The sequence below is a fragment of the Phoxinus phoxinus genome (assembly GCF_949152265.1).
Source record: "Phoxinus phoxinus genome assembly, chromosome: 10".
Classification (NCBI taxonomy): domain Eukaryota; kingdom Metazoa; phylum Chordata; class Actinopteri; order Cypriniformes; family Leuciscidae; genus Phoxinus; species Phoxinus phoxinus.
The window spans coordinates 8,420,868-8,438,113 of NC_136885.1; the positions used below are offsets into that span (position 1 = coordinate 8,420,868).

The following is a 17,246-nucleotide window of genomic DNA, read 5'->3' on the forward strand; positions in this document are numbered from 1 at the left end:
GACATTACCTGATCCGCTCCAGCTGTCCATCATCATCACTTCACCAGCAGCGGGCAATCTCACCACTCTATATATACTCACTGCTTGTCTCCTCTCATTGTCAGATCGTTGTTAGATGTTTGTCGTGTTGGTGTCCGGTCTCCTGTTCCTGCCTTGTTCCTGTCTTCACGTTTCGTGTGGGAGTTCCTGTCGTCACCGTCACCTCATCATCGCACTTCTCACGGATCCTGACCATCTAGTCCCTGCGTCACTAATTCCATCTGTTTGTACTGCCACCTTGTCATTTAATAAACCGCCTGCTACTGTTTCCAGTTTCAGCTTCCAGTGATTATGACAGAACGATCTGACCAATGAATGGAAGCAGCGGGCGCGTCTTCAGGATCATTGGAAGACTTCATCCATCATACCGTCCAGAGAATGGATTCACAGCAACGAGAGATCGGTGATACGGGTCGCGCAGTACAAGCGTTGGTGACGCATGTGTCCGAGCTCACCCAGCAGATCCAACGCCTACAGGGTCCCGCTGCGCCGCCCACACCGACCGTTCCTCCTACAGTTCCAGCGCACCCCTCTCGGTCAGAGCCCCGCCTACCCGCACCTGAATCATACGCTGGTGAGCCAGCTTTTTGCAGATCATTCCTGACGCGCTGTTCGATGCACTTCGCTCTTCAACCTCAAACCTTCTGTACCGAACAAGCCCGGGTGGCTTTTGTGTTGACTCTGCTGACTGGGAAGGCGGCGCTGTGGGGAACGGCGGTGTGGGAGAACCAAAACCCATGCTGTGCCTCGTTCCAGACCCTCGCCGCCGAGATGAGGAAGGTGTTCGACCGTGCCGTCTCGGGGAGAGAGGCTGCCAGGACCCTGGCAGAACTTCGCCAAGGAGAGAGATCTGTCTCCGATTTCTCAATCGAATTTCGGACCCTGGTGGCGGAGTGCGGATGGAACGAGGAGGCGCAGTGGGACATGTTCCTGCATGGGTTGGCTGACCACGTCCAGAAGGAGATCTACGCCCTGGACCTTCCCACCACTCTGAACGGGCTAGTGGATCTGGCACTGCGGGTGGACGCGCGGGACCCCGTCTACCCGACCCACCGGAGGAGCTGAGGGCGGAAGGCCCAACAGGAGGGACGTGGTCAGTCCCTTATTCGATCCGGAACCCATGCAGATGGGTCGAGCTCGGCTTTCCCGGGAGGAGAGGGAGAGGCGTTATACAGCCAATACAGGCCTTTGCCTGTATTGTGGAGGTACGGGACATTATGCTTACAACTGCCCGGTAAAAGGTCAAGCCCGATAGTAAACCTGAGGCTACTATCGGGTGGGATATCCGCCAGGAAGACCTCATCTACGACCACATCTACCTCCACGCTCCTCCCGGTAAGACTTAGATGGTCAGTCCACCAGCACAACTGTCAAGCACTTCTGGATTCTGGGGCTGAAGGTAACTTTATGGATCACTCTTTTGCACTGAAACTTCAGATTCCACTCAGACCTCTCGATCACAGGATTACAGTTAACGCACTTAATGGACAAGAGCTTCCCACCATTTCCCTGTCCACCGAGAATCTAACTATCATCACTTCCGGCAATCATTCAGAGACCATTTCATTTCTCATCATGGATTCACCTCTTGCACCCGTCGTCCTTGGACATCCCTGGCTCATCAAACATAACCCCGCATAGACTGGCATCACAAGACTGTGCTGGAGTGGAGCAAGGAATGTCATAAGTCCTGTCTTGTTTCTGCTTGTTCGTCTGTCCCTGTTTCTGTTTTTCAGGAGGAAGCAGGGGATTTGTCTAACGTGCCCGCAGAGTATCTGGACCTGAAGGAGGTGTTCAGTAAGTCTCGTGCTGCTTCTCTCCCTCCGCATCGTCCCTATGACTGTGCTATAGATTTACTGCCAGGTAAGTCTCCGCCTAAGGGCAAGTTATATTCACTTTCTAGACCAGAAAGGGAGGCTATGGAGAAATATATTTCTGATTCTCTAGCAACCAAGTTCATCTGCCCTTCCTCTTCTCCAGCGGGTGCGGGATTCTTTTTTGTGGGGAAGAAGGACGGGTCTCTGCGACCTTGTATTGATTACCGAGGGTTGAATAACATCACGGTAAATAATACTTATCCTTTGCCGTTGATGTCTTCAGGCTTCGAGAGGTTGCAGGGAGCGTCGGTCTTCACAAAATTGGATTTGCGTAACGCTTATCATTTGGTTCGCATTAGGGAGGGGGATGAATGGAAAACTGTCTTTAACACCCCCAGGGGGCACTTTGAATATTTGGTTATGCCGTTCGGGCTGTCCAACTCCCCGGCAGTTTTCCAGGCACTGGTCAATGACGTGTTGCGAGATATGATCGATCAGTTCATATATGTCTACCTGGACGACATATTGATTTTTTCTTCTTCTCTCCAGGAACATGTGCAACACGTCAGAAGAGTGCTTCAGAGGTTGTTAGAGAATGGGCTTTTTGTCAAGGCAGAGAAATGCGATTTTCATGCACAGTCGGTTCCTTTCCTTGGATACATCGTCTCGTCTGAAGGGATGCGGATGGACCCTGAGAAGATTAAGGCTGTGGTAGATTGGCCAAGCCCGGACTCTCGCAAGGCCCTGCAGAGATTCCTGGGGTTCGCCAATTTCTATCTGCGTTTTATTCGCAACTTCAGCCAACTAGTCGCACCTCTGACTGCCTTGACCTCCCCCAGAACTACGTTCAGGTGGTCAGACACGGCCGAGGCCGTGTTTACTAAACTGAAAGGCCGCTTCGTTTCAGCCCCCATTCTTGTCGCCCCTGATTCCTCACGTCAGTTCGTGGTGGAGGTCGACGCGTCAGAGGTGGGAGTAGGTGCAGTGTTGTCCCAACGCTCCCCTGTAGACGACAGGATGCATCCGTGCGCGTTTTTATCTCACCGATTGTCCCCAGCCGAACGTAATTACGACATTGGTAACAGAGAGTTGTTGGCAGTTAAGTTAGCGTTGGAGGAATGGCGCCACTGGTTAAAAGGTGCGGGGGTACCTTTTATTGTCTGGACTGATCACAAGAACCTAGAGTACATCAGAACTGCTAAAAGATTGAACTCCAGGCAGGCTCGGTGGGCACTTTTTTTCGGTCGTTTTGATTTTACTCTTTCTTACCGTCTGGGTTCCAAGAACATCAAACCCGATTCGTTATCTCGCATATTTGATTTTTCCGAACGCCCGGTTACTCCCGAGTGCATTTTGCCGGAGACTCTATTCGTTTCCACACTCTCATGGGAGGTCGAGTCGAGGGTCAAGAGCGCCCTAGAAGGGGTAACGCCTCCGCCCGGTTGCCCACCGAATCGTTTGTTTGTGCCGGAGGGATTACGGTCTTTACGTTATCCAGTGGGGTCATGGTTCCAACGTGGCTTGCCATCCAGGAGTTAATCGCACTAGTTTTTTGGCTTGCTCGGTTTGTGCCACTGGCAAGACTTCCAATCGACCTCCAGATGGGTTACTTCAGCAGCTGTCGGTTCCTTCGAGACCCTGGTCCCATATCGCTCTAGATTTTGTTGATTTTGGGTGTAACTTGCACCCAAATTTATTGGCCAGTTTACTGTCACCAAGATTATTAGTCCAGTGGCAGTCCGCCTCAAGTTACCTCCCGCGTACAGGAGGGTCCATTCCGCCTTTCATGTCTCCAAAATCAAACCCGTGTTTCATTCTCACATTAATCCGCCTGTCCCGGTTCCTCCCCCACCGCGACTCGTAGATGGGGAGACCACTTATTCGGTTAACCGTATTCTGGACTCTAGGCGGAGGGGACGCGGATTTCAGTACTTGGTGGACTGGGAAGGTAACGGTCCGGAGGAGAGAAGTTGGGTTCCTGCTCGAGACATCCTGGATCACTCCCTTATCGATGATTACAATCGACGGGTAAGGGAGTCTGGGAATGCCAGGAGGCGTTCTTAGGAGGAGGGGTACTGTCACGGTAGACGTTTTCTCTGTTCCTTCTAGTCTCGTGTTTATGTTGTTGTGTGAGCGCATGGTTATGTGGGCGTGAATGTTGACATTACCTGATCCGCTCCAGCTGTCCATTATCATCACTTCACCAGCTGCGGGCAATCTCACCACTCTATATATACTCACTGCTTGTCTCCTCTCATTGTCAGATCGTTGTTAGATGTTTGTCGTGTTGGTGTCCGGTCTCCTGTTCCTGCCTTGTTCCTGTCTTCACGTTTCGTGTGGGAGTTCCTGTCGTCACCGTCACCTCATCATCGCACTTCTCACGGATCCTGACCATCTAGTCCCTGTGTCACTAATTCCATCTGTTTGTACTGCCACCCTGTCATTTAATAAACCGCCTGCTACTGTTTCCAGTTTCAGCCTCCAGTGATTATGACAACGCCATGCTGAACTTGTGATTGATAAGTTTGTATCTTAATTTGATACAAACTGATAACGGTCAGATAAGTATGATTTAAACCATGTTAGTGCAATTCCACTAATGCCAACATAATGTTCGAGTCTATTTAAAAAAAAATTATGTGATAAAGGATTTGCTTTGTTGTACATTAGAACCACACCAGGCATTTAGTCATATTACAAAATAAGTTATTGAGGCCAAACATATAAAATAACATTATAAACTGAGAAGCTTTTATCACGTCACTTCATCACGTGTCAGCAGCAAGCAGGTTCCTGATTGGTTAACGTGGCGCAAATTTACGCCAAAGTTCTGATTTTTCAACTCGAGCGTCAGACGCAAATTCGCATCAAACGCGTGAATGCACAAAAGCACCAAATAAATTCACTCGCACGTAACGCGCCAGACGCTCAATTAGCGTCATTCGCGAGGGAATGCAAAAGTTTTGCGTGGAAACGCAAATATCTTTGCGAGGGAACGCAAACGTTTTGCGAGGGAACGTAAAAGATTTCCTCCAAAAAAAATATCCCATCCTACATTTTTTCCACCACCACGTCCCTTTAGGGGCTCCGTGGGAATTGAACAGTTCACTATTTAGAATTCAGTGCATGTTAGAACAATCCGGTTAGTTATCAGTCATTTCTATCTGATAGATTTCCAGAGCGGTTAATTCAAAATGACAAAGCTCTACAGATTACATTTATGCTTCTGGCTCTGTCCTCTAGCCCATCACTACCTCCTGAGACACTGATCTCAGTTATGTGGTAATTAAATGATGCTTGTCCATTTGGGAAGTTAATCTGTTTGACACGTGTTATTGGCATGTGTCAGATAAAAGCTGCCGAGTGAGTGAGAGACAGCTCAACTGTTGTACGTCCTCAGGGAACGTAAAACAGTTTTCTTCTATGCCATTAAAGATCATTAAATTGTCACAGAAGACTTTGTTTGCAATGGGTGATTATACAGTACATAAAATCAAGAATGGCAAACTTACAGTACAACGAAAGGTAAACATGACTAATAAATATGTTTACAGCTGATATTCTGCATAAAGTCGAAATGCCTTTACTTAGTATGTAGTAAATTTGAAACTTTGAAAGTATCCTCTGACTACTTGCTTACTCAGAGTTGTCTCTTCATATTCAACTGTAAGTATTTAGCATGAAAATGACACAGTTCACTTAAAAGAGGCATATACTCACATTTAATCAGTAGCCTACTTCTCAGACACTAACCAGTATAAATGTCATGATCTTAAGAATAATCTCCTTTGCGGCGTATGAGTCTGTCCACAACAACATTCATGTTACCTCGTTATTTTGCCATTGTTCTGTGACACGTTGTTGTTTTTTCTACTGTACTACTGTATGACATACTATAACAACTGCTAAATTATAAAAGTACAATTTGAAAAATAATTGTATTGGTACTTTTAGCGCTTGTTCTTGAACAGCAACCAGGGTCACTATTCTCCATCCTTTTTTCAGCGTATCATAAGGGTATTGTTCAACAACTGTTTCATGAACACTGCACGTTCACACATCATACTGTTTAGTTAGTTACTTTTGTTGACCATAAGGTGGACATTTGTCTTTGGTTTCAACATACAGGCATCGACACAACAACCTACAGACGGAGTTTCTATGTACAAACTACATACAAAATATATTGTACTGTATATTTCACTGTGAAAGACTAAACATGCTACAGTTAAAACTTGTTAATTTTAACAGTAAGATGACATTCCCAGTGTGACATTTTTTTATAATTATGTTTCTTAGTTTTTGTTCTTGTCATTTTAAGAATTAAAGTTTTATGTTACATCAAACATCCGCATTTGAGTTTTATGTTACATCCTATATATTTAAATTCAATTATTGCATTATTTTAGTGTCATGTGTGTTACCACGATGTTTTATATTTAGGTGCATGACACCATGATATTGTATATTTACAGGTTGCTGTCAAGTCACCTTCATTTATATGGCGCTTTTAACAATATAGATTGTTTCAAAGCAGCTTTACATTGATAATAGGAAGTTATAGTAACAGAGATGGTTTTGGCTTTACAGCAGCTCTAGAATAAAGTTAATGTCCAGCTAAAGTTAGTTTTGATTAATTGATTCACTTCTGTTGCAAAGATCATTATTTATTAACTAGGGGTCGATAACACGAAACCGTTCTAACAGAAAACTCACACTCCGGCCTGTTCATGCACAAAACAGTGCCTGGTGGCTTAAGAACGCAAATCCCTGAAATGGATTCCATGGTGCAAGCCTTAAACATTTAAAAAAAAAAAGGTTATCTCTACGCAAACCTCAAAAACGCAAACCCGTGAAAACACAGACAAGGAGTCTGACAACAGCCGGTATGATCCACACAGAGATCTGATCTCACCATCATTGAGTCCATTTGATTACATGAAGAAAAACTGAGACAGACTAAATCCATAAAAAATGCGGCAACGTCTCGAAGACGCTTGAAACCTACCAGCAAAGGTACCTGGAAAAACTAGTGTAAGTGTACCTAGGACAAAAACTGTTTTTATGGATTTAGTCTGTCTCAGTTTTTTTCCGTTTCTTCATATAATCACATACGTCTTGGAGACGTTGCCGCAGTACTTCTGTCACAGTGTCTGGTTTGTGTATTCCTGGTGTCCACTAGATGTCCTCTTCCCCACGGTGTCATCCACATTCTCACTACAATTCCCATAATCCTGTCTGTCACTGATTGTTCATTGCCTTCAGCTGTTTCTCGTCACCTTGTTAGCACTTGTGTATATATACCCTGTCTGTTTCAGTGTTTGTCACGGAGTCCTGGTTTATAGTCACCACACTTCCGTTGTCTACATTCTGTCTGCTTCTTGTTTTGTTTCGTGTTTTGGATTGCCTTTCTGGATTTTGACCTCTGCCTGAACTAGTTGTGAGTACGGATTACCCCTTTAATAAATCATTGCATTTGGATCTCTCTCTCTCCTGTGTGTTCTGTGACAACTTCTGGATTTAGTCAGTCTCAGGTTTTTTTTTTCTGTTTCTTCATGTAATCCCAGATGGATTCAATGATGGTGTGATCAGATCTCCGTGTGGATCATACCAGCTGTGGTCAGACTCCTTGTGCATACAACAATTTCACTGGATTATTACAATTAATGGCAAAATCAATGTTTGTAAATGCACACTGATATTTCCTACTGACCCACTACAGCAAAATATACAAATAACTTGACTTAAAACCTTGACTTGGGGGGTGAATCTAACATGCCTATGACTTTTGCACAGTACTGTATATAAATAGATATGCCTACAAGTCCATTCAGTTAAAATTGATTACATTTGTAGAATATGTTTAATTACACAGAAATGTTTTAAATTTCAGATAAGACGTTTTCTCTGCATTGCCTTTTAATTGCCTCATAAACTGCATTCTCAACTAAATTATAATGATTATCTATGATTGTTCCGAAATAGTTAAAACTACTAACTGTTTCCACCCAGTGTCCATCAAGTATCAGGGCTTGCAATTGTTCACAGAGTTCACATTTTGACATAATATGCTTTTTTATGTAAATATATTTGGACACATGCACAAGTTGACGCTGATTGTAATTTTCAGCTACAACCTTTAAAGAATATCTCAGGGTCAAGAGGTGTTCTAAAAAAAGACAATACTTCTAATTTGCAATGCAATGCTATAGTAATTCTGGTTACGCTAACGGCTAGAACAAACAGCAGGAGGTAAAGAGTCTGCAATGCAAATATTGCTATTAAAAATCAATTAGCCTATAATCAAATGCTTTGTTTACAATCTAATTCAAACATAAATGCTTTTTTCCTCTGCAAAATCAAGACAACACATAAAACAAAGGTCAGGATTGTGATGATCCTCAAGCTATTGACTCAGTGAGAAGCAGTTATCTTTGCTTGAATTACAGCAGCAATCTGACGCGCTCTCAGCGTGAAACCAATAAGCACTTATGGCGCCTGTGATGCCTATTAGAAACAGTTGGAATATTGTCTTCATATTGCATTTCAATATTCAAAACAAGAAATGACAACTTTCATGCTTACATTTGTTACCCTTCGGTGGTTGCTTATGTCAGTTTTGATAGCTCTCTACCACAAACGCTCCACTGGAGTCAAAGTATACTGACAAAAACACATCTTACAGTTCAGTGAATCTGTCTGCTGTGACACCCCCATCGAAGAATGAGTTCCCAGTTCTTATCCATCGTCCCTTTGGCCATATATATTTATACTGTTTTCACTCTGCACTACGTAATTGGATGTCAAAGAATGATGAACTGAAGAGATGCAACTGCTTCTAATGTATGAAACACCTAATTACTCCCTGGGCTGAAATGTGGATTGTGGATCAGTCTATATTGTATTCAGGGGGTCAGATTGCTGACCTTTTCCCAAGACAGGATGCTTATATTTCAGGAACATAATAATAATAATAATGTAAAAGGAGAGTTACTCTTATATAAAGATTGAACTTAACAAAGATATATGGATAATAAAATATATATATATTTTTTAGTTATGCATAATATGAATAATACATATTTAGTAATAATAATAATGATGAGTAGTAGTAGTAGTTATGTTAACACATTTACACAAAGTTATTTTTGTGATGTATTATATTTCAGATTTATTTTTTTATGTTTTTTGATTCACACTTATTACTTGAAATTACTTTTTTTGAGTGCTGTTTTTTTTAAACCCACTAAACAGTAACATTTATCAGTAGTCTAGATATCAAAGAACTGATTATACTGTAGTATGAATAAATATCAGTGCAAAAAATGAAGCAAGCAAAGTGGCTGAGCCTCAGATTAAGACACCACAGCACAGTGGATGGACCAATTCGACACTCCAGTTCCATCATCCCCCCTTGATCCCAGAGATGTGTCATTATCTGGTCCGGGGAGCATCTCAGAGGAGTCCTCGTGTATGCGGTAGGGAGACCTGCCATGCAGCTCAGTCGATTAAGAGACAACCTGACAAGAGGTGGATGGATGGACTTGTATCAACGACTTCACTCTATGTTTCCTCTGAGACCTTGGTAAAATATATATTTTCCACTCATTGTCAGAGGACCACATTGACTATTATGTACCACCGACAAAATAACAGTGACAAAAACAGTGGCTAATTTGCTGAAAACTGCATTTTTTTCTCCCCCTCTAACAGGCCAATCCACTGTAATAGTGTCTGCGTAAAATAAATAAATCAGCAGTAATAAATGGAGATGAAGACTCAAGGCACCGCTCTTTCTTGTGGTGCCAGATATCTATTGATTTTTATCCATGTTTCGTTGTGTTTGGTCTCTTAGTTCTTAGCTGTGTTTTACAGTCAGCCGAGGTTGAATGGATTCAGATCAGCTGTGTCTTTCAGCAAATGTAGGCAGAACATTTTGAGGAAGACATTTGAGGTGAAGCAAAGGATTATTTGAATTTAACTAAATCTTAAAATCGCTGATTATAAATAATTTTTCAGGTGATTGTTGGATAATGCACTAGCTATGCACAAGTTGATTTGCTTGGAATCTGAAATCAAAATATCAGACAGTGATGACAGTTACAGACAACATCTGGATATATATTTCAAACGAAGGAAGGGCTAAATTAGACATTTATCATTATGGGTTAATGGGATGATTGTTGTAAGTTTATTAAAATGTTACTTTAAATCTGTTATAATATTAATCATGTTCTTTAATTTTTAAGTTTGCTTATATTAAATGATGATAAAATTATTCAAATATATTGTTTATTGGCTTTAATTTTTATGTATATTCTCAAAATGTAAAACAACAAAGGTATTGGTATGGGCAATTCTAATAGTACTTAGTAAAAAATGTCATCAGACAAATATAAAATATTAAATATGCTGATTCTACATCACTGATTCTACATGGCGATTACATAATGCAGATTAATATATACTGTAGGGCTGTGGAAAACAAATAATATGGAGAACCTTTTCTACAGAGTAACTGTCTAAACCAGAGGGATTCAATTCTGGAGGTCCAGTTTCCAAATTTCATTACCATCAAATTTACAGGAGTCATTGTGCTGTATGGCTATTAAATGTCAATCCATTGCAGATTTTCAAGTTGGCAGTCATTTTGCAATTTTGTTGCATCTTTAAATTTAAAAACATAAGTCTAAAAAAATCACTGGGATCCTTGATTTAGTCTATACCTGGAAATAAGACACAATGGAATTCTGATGGTGTCATTTATCAATGCCCTAAGTATTTCCAAATGCAATACAGATTCACCACCTCTCGTTGGTCCTTCTAGATCGTTCTACAGAAGATAAGGAATCTAAAATGGTTTTCTTGTCATCATGTCTGGATGACCTTGCTCATTCAACCTTGGGGTTCATGGGCAATAATCCCCAGAGGGTCCCATCTCAGAGTGCTGATCATAGTGAAGGATCTCCAGGGTTGTGCTCTTAGTCTGGCCTAATTATTTAATGGAGCACAAAGGTTGTTCAAATTACCCAGTTCCAGCTTGTCTCCTAGGAAAAGGCCTTAAGTGAGATTCGATCAATCCCAACATGAAGCTCTCACTCTTACCCTCAGTTTATGTTTAAAGATGAAGTAATGTCTCCCATTGCTTCAATTGGGCTAGTTTTGAAACATACAGTAAGTACCTCATGTGTACAGTTTGATTCGTCCCTATAAGAGTGATCAGTGGTCCTTTAAATTTATGAATTACACAAACTAGACCTTAACTTCCTCCAAATCATTCTGTATAGATGTCCAAAGGAGTGTTTATGATAATTGGGGATGAGATATCTGATAGACATGTAATGCAACCACATAGTGTGTGTGTGTGTGTGTGTGTGTGTGTGTGTGTGTGTGTGTGTGTGTGTGGGTTTTTGTGATTTACGAGGACATTTTATATGAATACACGCCACACTACGAGGACATTTTGGATTATGAGGACAGTGTCAGTGTCCTCATAATTCAGACAACGTAGAAGTGCTTCTACATGTGGGAGGAGCTCAAATTCAAATTTTCTCCAAAAGTCCTTATAGTTCACAATCATCGGACTTTGTGTTAAGAGTGTGTATCGGAACTGCGCTCCTGCAGGTGGGTCTTGGTACTGCACCTCCTCATTAATATTCACACTTGTGAATGGAATCGCGGGTTTTGATTGGCTGAAAGGTGAGAAGTCCTTGTAAATTCGGGTTTTGTCTAACCACTGTGTTTTAGCCATTCACACAAAGGACAATAACGATAAAGATATGTTTGTAAAATAGATCTAAATATAAAGGAATAACAAAGTCCACACCACAACTATAAAAATAAAAACACAGAGAAGCAATATCATTGGAATCATTTTCCTCCCCTCCCCCACCTCCGACCGCGTCTCTTCCGGCTGAGATAATCAGCAAGTCACCCTGAAGACACTTAAGGTAAGATTGATGATAAAACTCAATAAACAATAAAACAGTATATTATATTAGTTAACGTTATAAAACAGACTAGCTTTGGTCACGTTTGTAAGCTTTTATCTAGCGTTTCCTCACAAAATATAAGGAATATAAGGATATATAAGGAATTAACTATTGACTTACTAACGTTAGTCTGACAAATAAACAAGCAATAACTAAACCGCTTGTATTATGTATGTTTTGGGTTTAAAAGTTAATGGCTAATGGTTAAATAACTCATGATGCCAGATTGAGATCATATTTATTTTGCTATCTGGGCAGTTCAGTGTTGTGATAATGGGGTTAATCTATGAAAGGCCTAATGGACAAATATTGTAGTGTTTGATGTAGTAAATTGGAGTTTACTGCAGTATGTTAGTATAATAGTGATTACTACACTTTGTTAATGCACTTCAGTATCCTGTAATATTAGTGAATTGATAAACCATAGTATTCTTTAATTTTTACTATGGTAAGTTTAAAAAAACCTATTGTATCTAGGATTATTACTCTAGTTTACTATAGTACAGAAGTCTACTACAGTATTTTTCATATGGGAATGGTGAACTTGAGGTTTTTCAGGGCACACAGCTGTTTAGTTGTAAACTATTTGTGTGTCTGATCAGATCCTTTTAATAGAGCTCCGGGGGCTGACGTCATGCAATCTAAACTCCGCCATTTTGGCAGTCAACCAGGAGAGCACCAGAGCGGCTTTTGCGTTATCGATAGCGGTCGGGTCGAATACTAATTCAAAACAATTACTATTTCAACATGGTGGACAGCTGCTGTGCGCCTGGATTCCAGAACAGGTGGAGGAAAAGCATTTAAAAGCATTTTTTTTTATGTTCAGTCACAATTGTGACCGGTGGGATAATGTGTAAACTAATATCAGTTTATGTTTATATATATATATATATATATATATATATATATATATATATCAGATACATTATCCCACCGGTTTATGATTGGACATAAACTCACATTTTCACACACTGTCCATAAACATAAAAAAACAGGCTTTTGTAGGCCTTTAAAGAGTCTACGGAATAGGCCGAGGAAAAGTTAATGAAGTAACGTTAGTTATATAACGTTATATCAGGATACTGCAGTTCAGGAAAGCTATAAGTTCCTTTATTAATACACATGAAAAGCACCCCGGGGGCATTATAGGGATCTGTTATGTTTAATCTATTAAGTTTTGCTATGTACAGGTAGCCTGGCTAACGCCAGACCCAATTCTCGTTGAGACTTGGGTCTGGGAACCACATGCGCATTTTCTCGTATTTGAGGCGTGGTTTACGAATGCCCGGCGCCGTTTATTGGGTGCTTAGAATGTCTATCAAATGCACCTGTACGTAGCTCATAGCCAATCGTTTCCATTATACCAGATGACGTATGTAGAGACGCCAAAAGCTGACGCCAAAAGCTGCTCTTTTTTCGAAATAAACTTGCGTTCTAAACTACTTAGAACAATATCTAAGGCTGCATCAAAAGGTAGCTTCGCGTCTGCTGCCATGTTGAATCCATAAACAAACTGCTTAGTTGTGTCGTCATCGTCTTGCTGCTCCCTCCCCGTTCTGTGATTGGTTCCCTAAACGAGGCGAAAATCAGGTCCATGGTTTCCAGACTGCCTTTCAGCGAGAATAAAATCGCGCTACGCAAAGGCAGTATGGGGAAACCCAGGCTAATGTACAGGTCTATATCTTTTTAATTAAAGTGCGCAGTGAACTCTGTTGCCTTAAAACTCATGCTGCCGTCATTCGTTCACGCTCGTCTCGTACGGCCTCTTTACTGCCAAAATGGCGGGGTAAACAGAATAGGTCACGTGGCGTCCGGAGCTCTATTGTTTACAGTTCTTTGTGAAGGTTATTCCTGTAATAGTACAGTAAGGGTAATCGGTGTTGTTTTATCAGACCTGCTGTTAGTTTTAACCTTGCTGTAGGTGTCTGTAGAGGTTTCATATACTGTATACAGGTCATTCTCAAAAAAATTAGCATATTGTGATAAAGTTCATTATTTTCCATAATGTAATGATAAAAATTACACTTTCATATATTTTAGATTTATTGCACACCAACTGAAATATTTCAGGTCTTTTATTGTTTTAATACTGATGATTTTGGCATACAGCTCATGAAAACCCAAAATTCCTATCTCAAAAAATTAGCATATTTCATCCGACCAATAAAAGAAAAGTGTTTTTAATAAAAAAAAAGTCAACCTTCAAATAATTATGTTCAGTTATGCACTCAATACTTGGTCGGGAAACCTTTTGCAGAAATGACAGCTTCAATGCGGCATGGCACAGAGGCAATCAGCCTGTGGCACTGCTGAGGTGTTATGGAGGCCCAGGATGCTTCGATAGCGGCCTTAAGCTCATCCAGAGTGTTGGGTCTTGCGTCTCTCAACTTTCTCTTCACAATATCCCACAGATTCTCTATGGGGTTCAGGTCAGGAGAGTTGGCAGGCCAATTGAGCACAGTAATACCATGGTCAGTAAACCATTTACCAGTGGTTTTGGCACTGTGAGCAGGTGCCAGGTCGTGCCGAAAAATGAAATCTTCATCTCCATAAAGCTTTTCAGCAGATGGAAGCATGAAGTGCTCCAAAATCTCCTGATAGCTAGCTGATGATCACTGACTGTGGGTACTTGACACTGGACTTCAGGCATTTTGGCATTTGCTTCTCCCCAGTCTTCCTCCAGACTCTGGCACCTTGATTTCCGAATGACATGCAAAATTTGAGCAACAGTCCAGTGCTGCTTCTCTGTAGCCCAGGTCAGGCGCTTCTGCCGCTGTTTCTGGTTCAAAAGTGGCTTGACCTGGGGAATGCGGCACCTGTAGCCCAGTTCCTGCACACGCCTGTGCACGGTGGCTCTGGATGTTTCTACTCCAGACTCAGTTCACTGCTTCCGCAGGTCCCCCAAGGTCTGGAATCGGTCCTTCTCCACAATCTTCCTCAGGGTCCGGTCACCTCTTCTCGTTGTGCAGCGTTTTTTGCCACACTTTTTCCTTCCCACAGACTTCCCACTGAGGTGCCTTGATACAGCACTCTGGGAACAGCCTATTCGTTCAGAAATTTCTTTCTGTGTCTTACCCTCTTGCTTGAGGGTGTCAATGATGGCCTTCTGGAGAGCAGTCAGGTCGGCAGTCTTACCCATGATTGCGGTTTTGAGTAATGAACCAGGCTGGGAGTTTTTAAATGCCTCAGGAATATTTTGCAGGTGTTTAGAGTTAATTAGTTGATTCAGATGATTAGGTTAATAGCTCGTTTAGAGAACCTTTTCATGAAATGCAAATTTTTTGAGATAGGAATTTTGGTTTTCATGAGCTGTATGCCAAAATCATCAGTATTAAAACAATAAAAGACCTGAAATATTTCAGTTGGTGTGCAATGAATCTAAAATATATGAAAGTTTAATTTTTATCATTACATTATGGAAAATAATGAACTTTATCACAATATGCTAATTTTTTGAGAAGGACCTGTAAAAGTCTGATAGCCATAATCATAATGTTTCTCTTTAGTGACAGTCACAGTGTAGTTGAGAAGGAGAAAAGCAGCATGTTTCAGATTGTTAAAAATACTAAACACATTTGTAAGGTCTAAGATGCTTTCCTGTTTCACTGGTGCTGTTTACTGACCTGCAAGTAGTACATAATGATCCCTATTGTTTATATTTAAGCCCTCTACAGCAAATAAAAGTATAAACTCATTGTTGATTAGGTCAGTGATGTCTAAAAAAAACATATAATTATTATAATTTCATCAAGTGACCAAATACATCATCTGGCTTTTGCAGGAAATGGCAGGAACAAGGTCCCGGAGGGCCAAACTAAAACCAAAGGATGAAGCTGCATATTTTTCTTCCATGCTCAAAGATAAGGATGGATTTGAAATAAAATACATAAATTAATTTAAAGGTGAGTAACACAATTGTCTATGTTTTAAGTATTGTTTTAACTTCTACCCTGACTGATCTGCTCTTGGTTAGGTCGAGGAGTGTTCAGCTGTCGCCACTTTCAAAAGGGAGATTTCCTCATTGAAGATCGAGGGGAAATCATATCTAAAAAAGAATATGAAAGAAGGCACAGAGTATACCATGCTGCACTTGAAGTTTTTTTATTTGAATTTCGTTGTGATGGAAAACAGTTGTGGTATGTATAAACTTTGCATTTCCTGATGCAGCAGTGGTAAACTAGAATTAACTTTTTATTATTATTATTATTATTCTGTGAAACTTTCCTATTGTATGATTCAGTCAATATTACACCGTGGAGATAGCACTATGTTCTTGCTGTTTCAGGGTTGATGCTGCCAGAGAAGATGCTTCTTTAGGGAGAATCGTCAATGATGATCATGTGACCCCCAACAGCAAAATGAAAACAATCAGAGTGGACGGAAAGCCCCATCTGTGCTTATTTGCAGTAAAGGACATAAGTCCTGGGGAAGAGATAACGTATAACTATGGAGATTCTGACTGGCCATGGAGAAGAAAGGTATTAACAGATTGAAATAATCCTTTTACTTTAATTTAAAGACACAGTTTACAGTTACATGTGGAGAAGTGTTAGTATTTGATTTTGAACCCACACAGGTTTGTTCTGAGGTTGTACGAATTGATTTCTTTAAAATTTCCATAAAAAGTGTTTTATAACATAGTATAGTTGACCTTTTGTCAATCTGATTACACAGATCTTTCATATTTCACAGGTTTGTTCTGAGACCAAACAACAGGTGCATGCTTTGGTCAGCTGTGCAGCAGGAGACGGGTCAAAGGAGGTAAGTGTGTGTTTCTAATGCTCAACAGGTAGTTAAATCTCCATTAACTTTGGTAAGATGATGCAAAATCCTTATAAACTATTGATTTCTTTAAAATTTCCATAAAAAGTGTTTTATAACATAGTATATTTGACCTTTTGTCAATCTGATTACACAAATCTTTCATATTTCACAGGTTTGTTCTGAGATTGAACAACAGGTGCATGCTTTGGTCAGCTGTGCAGCAGGAGATGGGTCAAAGGAGGTAAGTGTGTGTTTATAATGCTCAACAGGTAGTTAAATCTCCATTAACTTTGTTAAGATGATGCAAAATCCTTATAAACTATTGATTTCTTTAAAATTTCCATAAAAAGTGTTTTATAACATAGTATATTTGACCTTTTGTCAATCTGATTACACAAATCTTTCATATTTCACAGGTTTGTTCTGAGATTGAACAACAGGTGCATGCTTTGGTCAGCTGTGCAGCAGGAGATGGGTCAAAGGAGGTAAGTGTGTGTTTCTAATGCTCAACAGGTAGTTAAATCTCCATTAACTTTGTTAAGATGATGCAAAATCCTTATAAACTATTGATTTCTTTAACATTTTCATAAAAAGTGTTTTATAGCATAGTATATTTGACCTTTTGTCAATCTGA

At 40.7% G+C, this 17,246-nt stretch overlaps 1 long non-coding RNA gene across 1 annotated transcript; it reads left to right on the forward strand.

The window, feature by feature from the left end:
* The first annotated feature begins 15,892 nt into the window (after window positions 1-15,892).
* On the forward strand, window positions 15,893-16,855 carry LOC307005602. The gene is made up of 3 exons (XR_013799301.1): window positions 15,893-16,326; window positions 16,541-16,609; window positions 16,785-16,855. It is a non-coding gene; the product is annotated as an uncharacterized lncRNA (long non-coding RNA).
* The last annotated feature ends 391 nt before the right edge of the window (window positions 16,856-17,246 follow it).